The sequence below is a fragment of the Neofelis nebulosa genome, chromosome 6, assembly GCF_028018385.1.
Source record: "Neofelis nebulosa isolate mNeoNeb1 chromosome 6, mNeoNeb1.pri, whole genome shotgun sequence".
Lineage (NCBI taxonomy): Eukaryota > Metazoa > Chordata > Mammalia > Carnivora > Felidae > Neofelis > Neofelis nebulosa.
In genome coordinates this window covers 18,400,897-18,410,310 of record NC_080787.1, presented here as the reverse complement: position 1 = coordinate 18,410,310, position 9,414 = coordinate 18,400,897, and the positions used below count along the sequence as shown (strand labels likewise).

At 51.7% G+C, this 9,414-nt stretch overlaps 1 long non-coding RNA gene across 1 annotated transcript; it reads left to right on the top strand.

Annotated features, from left to right (window-relative positions):
- LOC131513761 (uncharacterized) lies at window positions 1-9,017 on the top strand. Its single transcript, XR_009262771.1, has 3 exons — window positions 1-113; window positions 2,642-2,770; window positions 6,696-9,017. It is a non-coding gene; the product is annotated as an uncharacterized LOC131513761 (long non-coding RNA).
- Window positions 9,018-9,414: the final 397 nt, after the last annotated feature.

Genomic DNA, 9,414 nt, shown 5'->3' with positions numbered 1-9,414 from the left:
GGCCAAGGTGCACCCCTGCCCCAGCTCTGGATAACCCAACTTTAAGAAAGGGTAGTCAGGGGTGTGGGGCAGCTTTGTTTACTGCCCCAAAGCGAAGCTTTCCCGAAGCCCAGGTGAGTGGCAATCCAAGATGTCCGAGAGCTCCCTTGTCTCAGTAAGGCCCAAAGGTTCCGCTAACCGGGGGTATGGCCCAGGGTAGCGGGTGTAGCCAGGTCACCGAGCGGGCCAGTCCGGGGGGCCACGCAGGCAGGAAAAATCCATGCTTCCTCACCACCCATTGCCCCTCCCGCCCGGACTTTCCCACATGCCTGTCTGATCCCGATGCTTCTCCGGTCGCTTTTGGGCCTTCGTGGGCGGCCTCCCTCCCTTAATCTCGTTGAGTCTAAGATCAAAGCTTCAGTGCCTCCAGTTTCCAGCTTCTCACCCGGCAGCCCGCAGTGAGGTCTGCTTCTCTGCTACGTGTGTGTTCGTCTTCCCTTTTACACTCCTGTCTGCTCCCTGGTCTGCTCCCTGGGCTGCCTCGGCCTCCCCTCCGGGCTGAGGGGGAGGGAGGAGAGACAGGGATCGGGAGCCTCATCGCTGCCGGCCTCTGGCAGGGCCGGGTGCCCCAACGTGAGCTCGGATCTTGTGAGTTCTTTGACAGTGACCCTCTGGGGGACCCCCTTTGGGGCCGTCCGTTCAAGGCACGGCTCCCTGGTGCACAGGTGCAGGTGACGACCCTTCTGAAGCTCTACCCATTTGCAGACCCTTCTCTTGTGCTGTCTTGCTGTTCCAGGCACCCCATTGGGAGTGCTCCCTTCAAGGCAGCTCAAGCCCCGTGACCTTGTGCAGGGCCCGCTCTGGTCTGTGGGAAACACTCTCTCCCTCTTCCGAGCTCTGGGAAAGCAGGCCGCTCCCCACCCCCACGCCCCCCCAACCTGCAGGGTGCCTCTGGTTGGACCGGTTTCCAGAACGCTGCAGGCAGGGGCCGGGCACCAGTCTCTGTCTGCGTCCTCCAGACTCCGGGGTCACATCACGTTCCTCAAGGGGTTCCCTTACAGACCCCTTGTCTGGCTTCAGGAAGGGAAAGAGAACAGGGAACCCCTCCCCTTCCTGCCTTCCCAGCCCCTCCAGACAGGCAGAAACCCTCTCCTCCACTCTTCTCCCTCATCATTGTCCCCCCTCCCCCTGCAGGTGGTGATACGCTTGAGGTCACAAACTTGGCTTCCCTCAGAAAGTCCCCCAGACATGGCGCAGCCCCTTTCGTTGAGTGTTGAAGGCACTGGCCGGCTTCCAGTCCCCTCCTTGGGCCATCAGCAGGGGATTCGCTGAGTATGCCACCGGGGCGTTCCCCTTGCTTCAGGCTTATCCTCCTGCCCGCCATCTGTTGTTCCAGGGCCCCTTTGAAGCCCTTCCTGTTTGGGGCCCACGCCTCCTCCTTCAGGACGCGGCAAGCTTCCCCGTGGGATAATTCCAGTCCTAAGACTTGGACACTTGTGAACGGCGTCACCAGGTTGTGTCTGGCTGTCCAAGGGGTCCCCCTTTGCCCCGGCTCCTGAAGGCTTCTGGGAGAGAGGGCTGAGATGGGCTCAGACCCGTGAAAAGGGGGACGAGGGCGGGGGCCCGTGGTTACCTCCATTTCAGGGAGGTCTCTCTCCACCAGTGCCCCCTGGGCCTCTCAAGCACAGAACAGTGCCTCAGGGCTGCTCTGTGGAGTGCCTCTGTGGCCACACCCCGGGCTAGTCTATACCAGAGAAGGCATATCCCGCTTAATAGCTGTGTTTTGACCCCAGTGCTGATCAAACAATGGCCTGGCGCTCTGATGCTAAGTCTGGTCACGGTGGCGCCACGTTCAAATAATTCTGCTTCGCCACAGAGAAGCAGCCTTCTCTCCGCCCCCTTCGGAGACAGGGGGAGGTACCCTGGGGAGGGGGTGGGAGACGGAAGCACACAGAGGAGGGAGCCCATCTCTGGTGACGATGGAGCCGGTGTTCCCCTGGGACCCTCGGGCGGTTTGCCTGGAGCGTCGTGTGCACGTGGGCTGTTGGGGAGAAGGGGCAGTGGGGGCGGGGGTGATGCCGGAGAACCGAGCAAGGCACCGATGATGTGAGACCTTGCTGGCCACACCAGGGGTCCTAAAGTTTATCCTGAAGGCAGCGGGGTCTATTACAAAGTTCTAACCAGGGGGTTGGCATCATCAGCTTTGTGTTTTGGAAAGAACACTCTGGATTGCAGCACAAAGCATAGAGCGGATGAGGTGAGACTGTATGGAGGCGGGGAGACCAGGGAGAGGCTGTTGCAGAAGCCCAGAGGCCGATGCTGAGCCTGATCTAAGGCCATGGCAGTGGCATAAAGACAGTGGGGTGAACGAGAGAGAGAGAGAGGGGGGGAGCCGGGTGGAATCAGCAGAGTGGGGACTCTGCAGGGGAGAAAGGGGGCTTAGGCACCCAGGGCAGGAGACACAGGAGGGGCACATGTCGTGTGTGGGGATAGGTGGCCCGGCTCGTCCCCGCCCTGCCAGGGATGGTCCTGGGCCCCCACATCCTTCAGTAGATGTGTCTCGTGTAACTTGCTACCTAAAGCCCTGGTCCTGGTTGCCCTAAAGAACACTGTGCTTGTGGAATAATTCCCAAGACTGGCTCTTCCCTTCTTTCTCCGCCAGGGCCCTCTCGATGCGCTGGCCTCCAGGCCTGACCACCATAGTGTTCCAAAGGGGACTTCAGATCTTGGCACGCTCCGTGGGTACACCAGTTCCTGTGAATTGAGACGTCCGTGTAGTTTGGAACGAAAGGTAACTTTTTAGGTCTGTGCAGTGGGTTTTTGCCCCTTGGTTTAGTTCTCATTTGGTCTGGCATCTGGTGATAAGTCCGGTCAAAGACCTGATTGTATCAGAGTAACAATAGCTTTTTTAGCCCCTTCCATCTTTCCTTCCTTCCTTCCTTCCTTCCTTCTTTCCTTCTTCTCTCCCTTTCTCTCCCTCTCTCCCTCTCTCTTTCTTTCCTTCTTCCTTCCTTCCTTCCTCCTTCTTTCTTTCTTTCCTTCTCTTTCCTTTCTCTTTCTTTCTTTCCATTGCTTATGTAGCACACTCAAAGCTGAATGACTTAATAGACTGAAGAAAACACCACCTCTGGCAGAGATTGGCTACATTTCAATCTGGTTTTCTCTTCCCTGCACCCTGGGAGGATGCATTTCCCAGCTGTCCTTGTAGTTAGGCTGGGGCCATATGACTGGGTTTGGGCCAAGGGAATGTGGCTGGAAGAGAGATGTGAGGGGTTTCTAGGCCTGGCGCGAAACCCCGTGTGCAGTGAGTGGCCCACGCTCTCCTGTGACAACCTTGGAAGGACTCGTGTTTCAGATGGTGCCAACACGAGATGGAGAGAAATGGGATTCCCGAGTCACCTGTTGGAATCAAGTCACTGTTCTGCTTCAGATGTGACATGAACAAAGAATGAGCCAATGCCATATCGAGCCACTGAGGTTTGGAGGTTGTTTTTGTGGGGTTATCCTGACTACCCTCGTTGGAATATACATATTCTATTATATGTAATATACATAATACATGTGTGTATATTGTTCTGTTTCTTCAGCTAATTCTCTTTATTTTCAATTTAATATTTATTTTTGAGAGAGACAGAGAGAGAGAGTGTGTGTGTGAATGGGGGAGGGGCACAAAGGGAGGGAGACACAGCATCTGAAGCAGGCTCCAGGCTCTGAGCTGTCAGCACACAGCCCAACGTGGGGCTCGAACCCACGAACCATGAGACTGCGACCTGAGCCCGAGTCAGATGCTTAACCAACTGAGCCATCCAGGCGCCCCACTTCAGCTAGTTCTTGAAGCGTGCACCCACGGACAGGTACATGCTTTGGGGAAAGTACTAGACCACACACAAGAAAAATAAAGTAGAAAGAAATCTTCATGCTTCTGGGCAGGATTGATTTTTAAAATTGGAAATATGATGATAACACTTCATGGCACGATGCCCGCGAGCCCCTCCGTCCAGACCAGGGCTTCTCTTGCAGGCTGAGCGGCTTTTTGTTATACCTCACATGTTCATCGCTGTCACCACGGGGACAGCGGGACACATCCCCCCTTCCCGGCTGAGGGGCCAGGGTGTGGGTGGTGGGGGCGCGGAAAAGATCGCTTGAGATGAAAGTGAGCCCTGGAGAAACCAAACCCATCGTGTGGGTACACAAACACTGGGGTTTCACCATTTGATTATTTTTCTCTTTTCGGGCCCCGGGAAAGGGGGGAATGAATTTCCTGCTCACTCGCAGAGGTGGTCTTCATGATGTGGTCTCAGCAGAGTGGCGGAGGGAGAACCGAGTTTCTACGAAGGGTTCCTGCAGCTACAGGAAGGAAAAACGTCAGGGGGTGTAAGATTCTTTAGAAATGACTCAGACACAAAAATAAATTAAAGTTCATTTTTCATGTCCACACGTGTACACATCAGCGTGCACACATATCCACATATACACACATGCACACACATGCCCACATGTCCACACACATGCACATGCATCTAGACACACACACGCACACACACGTTCACAGGTACACAATACACATACATGTCCACATGCACACCCACACCCACATGTCCACACACATGAGCACACACACACATAATCCATATGCATGTCCACATACATGCACACATGTCCAGATACACACACGCACACACATGTTCACATGTACACAATACACACACGTCCACACACACCCACATGTCCATATGTACACACATGCACACACACACTTCCACACGTCCACACATGTCCACACGTGTACACGCCTACGTGCACACACATAGCCACACACACACACACATGTCCACGTGTCCACACATGTCCACACACACACATGTCCACACGTGTACACATCTATGTGCACACACATCCACATATACACACATGCACACACATGCCCACATGTCCTCACACGTGAGCACACACACACACCCCCATGTATGCACACATGTCCACACACATGCACACACACACACACAGGTTCACATGTACACAATACACATACATGTCCACACGCACACACACACATGTCCACACACATGAGCACACACACATAATCCATATGCATGTCCACATACATGCACGCGCATCCAGATACACACACGCACACACATGTTCACATGTGTACAATACACACACGTCCACACCCACCCACATGTCCAGATGTACACGCATGCCCACACACACACGTCCACACATGTCCACACATGTACACGTCTACGTGCACACACATAGCCACACACACACACATATGTCCACGTGTCCACACATGTCCACACGCACACATGTCCACACGTGTACAAGCCTATGTGCACATACATCCACATATACACACATGCCCACATGCCCTCACACATGAGCACACGCACACATAATCCAAATGCATGTCCACATACATGCACACACGTCCAGACACACACACACACATGTTCACATGTACACAATACACACACATGCACACACACCCACATGTCCATATGTACACACATGCACGCACATGCACATGTACATGTATACACATGTCTCCACGTGCACATGTCTGCATATACATGTGCATGCGCCCACACACATGTGCACACACATGTGAACACGCACGCACACACATCCACATGTAAATGCATGCACATATCTACGTGTACACATTGCCACACACACACGTCCACGTGTCCACACATGTCCACATGTATACACATGTCTATGCGTATGCATGCACACACACAAGTACACACACGCCCAATCATAAGAGGAAGATATTATCTGAAACTTCTCTAAAATGTTTTACTTTCTCCCCAGGATCTGGAAACCCTGGGTGTTTTGGAAAGACCCTCTTTTTCTCATTTTCCAATACCAATTTCATGGTTAAAAACACCCAGCCGCAGCCAAACTACGACCACACCACACCAAACACACCCAGCTACCCGTTTTTAGCTGACCCTTGTATCCACACCTAAGCTGTGGTGCTCCTCATTCATTAAGTACAAAGTCATTCCCTCTTTTTTGCCGTTAAAGAAAACCTCTTTGGGCTAAAATCGTAAACTTGAGATTTAATTCTTTGCTAATTATTGCTGAAAAGGCCTCCTGACTCCTCCGGATTTCTGCTGTCTGTGCTAGCCGCAACGTAGTTGGGGCTGGAGCTAACGCATGGTTTAGAGGCCGCCTAGCCACCGTCTGTGTTTGTTCTGTTCTGTTTTGTTTGGGAGAGGACTTAGCCACGCTGGATTCCAGTCCATCAACCAGGCGGGTGACCTGGAAGCCTTGATTTTGCTGCCCTGTACCGAACCTCCAAGTGATTATCCACTTCCAACATCCAAAGATTCCAGGACCCTGACTGGCCCTCGGCTGACAGGGCTGCCCTAATTTGTGGGCAATCACGGTCCTCCTGCTTTCTTCCGTTGTCCTGTTTGGCCAATGAAGTTTTTGCCGCTTGACCCACTTGGGATCACGGGGAGGTGCAGGGAGAGGGGGCACCTAAGGCCACTGGTTGCACTAAGATACGCTTTGGCAAAAGGTTTGGGGAAGGAAGTTGCGTGCTGGCTGCATTTAGATGACTTAACGGCTTCAAACCCTCGTTTTATTTATTACACTTGCGGATTTAAGTTCCAAAGGTTCATTCAGTCTAATGTCTGGGGAAAATGTTTTAAAATCAGTCCTATCACGTAATGTAGTTTGCATTTATTTTCTCTCTGTAGGGCATCATGCTTTCATGGTAGAGGTGGTGACCTTCCACAGCGGGGACGTTACCAGCCAAGGTATCAACACAATTGGAGTGGAATCTCTCTCCAGCTTCAGGTTTGATATAATGAACTACACGGAAGTGAGACATACTTGGTGTGTTTCTGCCTCTAAAATATTTGAATCAGCAAGTGTCCTTGTAAATAAGAAGTTGACTTTTTGAGAGGATTTTGTTACGAACATGCGTATTGCAAACACATTTCCTTTATTACGCCTTAACAGAAGACCCAACTAATATTAATGATTTTCCTACTTCATATCCCACGAGTTGTATGGCAACCACGAAACAGGGTCAGGATAAAATGAGAAGTCAAAAAAAAAAAAATTGAATTCTGGAGCTGGGCCGTGCGTGTTCTGGAGGTATTTACACTCCGCGACGAGTGACGCTCTTCTCTGTGCTGTGTGCATCTATAAATCATATTTCAAATTCCGCACCAAATGAACTTATCAACAGCCTTTGCTCATGGCGTTCATTGCCTCTGACAGATCTATCCCCCAGCTGGTGTTGATTTCTCCCTGCACTGCGGGGAGATCATTAATCTTGTATGTTCTTTCACTCTGTGTGTTTTTTTTCTCTACTGAGATTTTAAAACAGATTGTGCCTGTTTCCACTGACCTTTGAGAGATTTGTCATGTGTCCTTTTTTTAAACAGGCTGTGTAAAAGCCAATTCCTTGAGTGTAGCGGGGGTCACGGGCAGTAATTCTGCCACCAGGGCGGTAGCCTTGATTTTGTCATCCTTCCCTACGGAAGAATCAGGGCGAGGCCACCGCCACAGAAGCATTTATTATTAAGCGTCTGAAGAGATGTTCTGGGACCATCCTGATTAGCGATTCTTCTCCAGGCCTGGTGAAGTCACTTCATCCTGCCTCCTGAGCTGCATTGATAAGGCACGGCAGATGCCGGCAGCCCCAGACTGACTGCCAATGCCAAGGGAGAAGGGGATTCCTGAGGAGCCCCACTGCCCCTGTAGACGTCTGTCCTTGAACCTCGTACTGGGCAGTTCTGTCCGCTGCCCAGAGAGGAAGGATTGTATCTGCGCAAGCCACCAAGAGAAGGGCAGTACAATTATCTAGTGAAGACAGGTGTTTAGAGAGATATCAGTGCTTGTGGATGAAAGAGTGGGTAGAGACAACCCACGGCGGGCTCAGGAAGCGCTTCCTTCTCCGTGGCTGGTTGTTTCCTTCTGAATTCTTTAGGACATTATTTAAAGTGCCCGTTTTAGATAAAGTTGCCATTTTCTCCAGTGAAAGGACTTTTGCTTTGGTATCATTCCTTACAAGTGGTAAGGACTCAACATTGATGGAATGTTTACGCTGCTTCTCACCCCACATGGAAACCCTTTGTAGGATTAAAAGCAAGTGAGGGCAAGCCTTCAGAGAAAAAGAGGCCGCATGCCTGTCAGACTCAGTCCCCTACCAAATCTCTCTTGCCCGTTCCATGTGCCCAGGGCCTGTGAGTGGGAGGCGACCGCCGGGCGACCGCTCTGTAAGCGACATTGAACTCTCCCTCTGCCCACATCTGGTACAGCCACCCAATGAAGACGCTGCTTTTCCACCTTTACAAATTCAAGTTGAACCCTCCTCCCATCCTCAATCATGATACCTTACTTGGACTCTTCCAATCACAGACATGGCTCTTTGCTTTCTGGTTCCCATCCTTTCTTCTTCTTCTTCTTTTTAATGTTTATTGATTTTTGAGACAGAGAGAGACAGAGCATGAACGGGGGAGGGTCAGAGAGAGAGGGAGACACGGAATCCGAAGCAGGCTCTAGGCTCCGAGCTGTCGGTACAGAGCCGGACACGGGGCTCGAACTCACAGACCGTGAGATCACGACCTGAGCTGAAGTCGGACGCTCTACCGACTGAGCCACCCAGGCGCCCCTTCCTTTTGTAGATTTGATGTGAAGTGCTGTGCGGTGTCTGGCTACAAACTGGGGTTCTCTCGTAGCGATGTTGGCTCTATCCTGGCTGCACCTTCAGATGGCCTGAGCGCACATCATCATTCCGGCGATATTTGGTCCCAAGACCTTGCCACCCCACTGCCGTCCCCTCCAGCACGGATTCTACCTGGTTCAGCCCAACCCTTTGGGAAGAGACAAGAGGCCCAACTAAGAAGGCGATTAAAAATAAAATGTTCATGATTAAAAAAGAGTTTGCTAATATGTCGGAAAGAATCCAGTAATATATACACGATGCTGGTCCGCTGTTGACTTCTCTACCCTTTAAAAACTATTGTTGCTGCTGACAAAGGCAATAATAAAACTAGGTGGCTGCTGGGTTTGACTGTCTTTGTGTTTTTTTTTTTTTTTTTTTTTTTTAAATTTATTTATTTATTTTTGGGACAGAGAGAGACAGAGCATGAACAGGGGAGGGGCAGAGAGAGAGGGAGACACAGACTCGGAAACAGGCTCCAGGCTCCGAGCCGTCAGCCCAGAGCCTGACGCGGGGCTCGAACTCACGGACCGCGAGATCGTGACCTGGCTGAAGTCGGACGCTTAACCGACTGCGCCACCCAGGCGCCCCGACTGTCTTTGTGTTTTAACTGTAGTGGGGGTTTCTGCCCGAGAAAGGCTAAGAGACAGAAGTTTGGTTTCCATCACGCCCTCTGAGCTGCCGACGGAGCATTTGGCCATGTGCAGAGGTGGTGAATTCTCCTCCCGCGTTTACTGACTGTT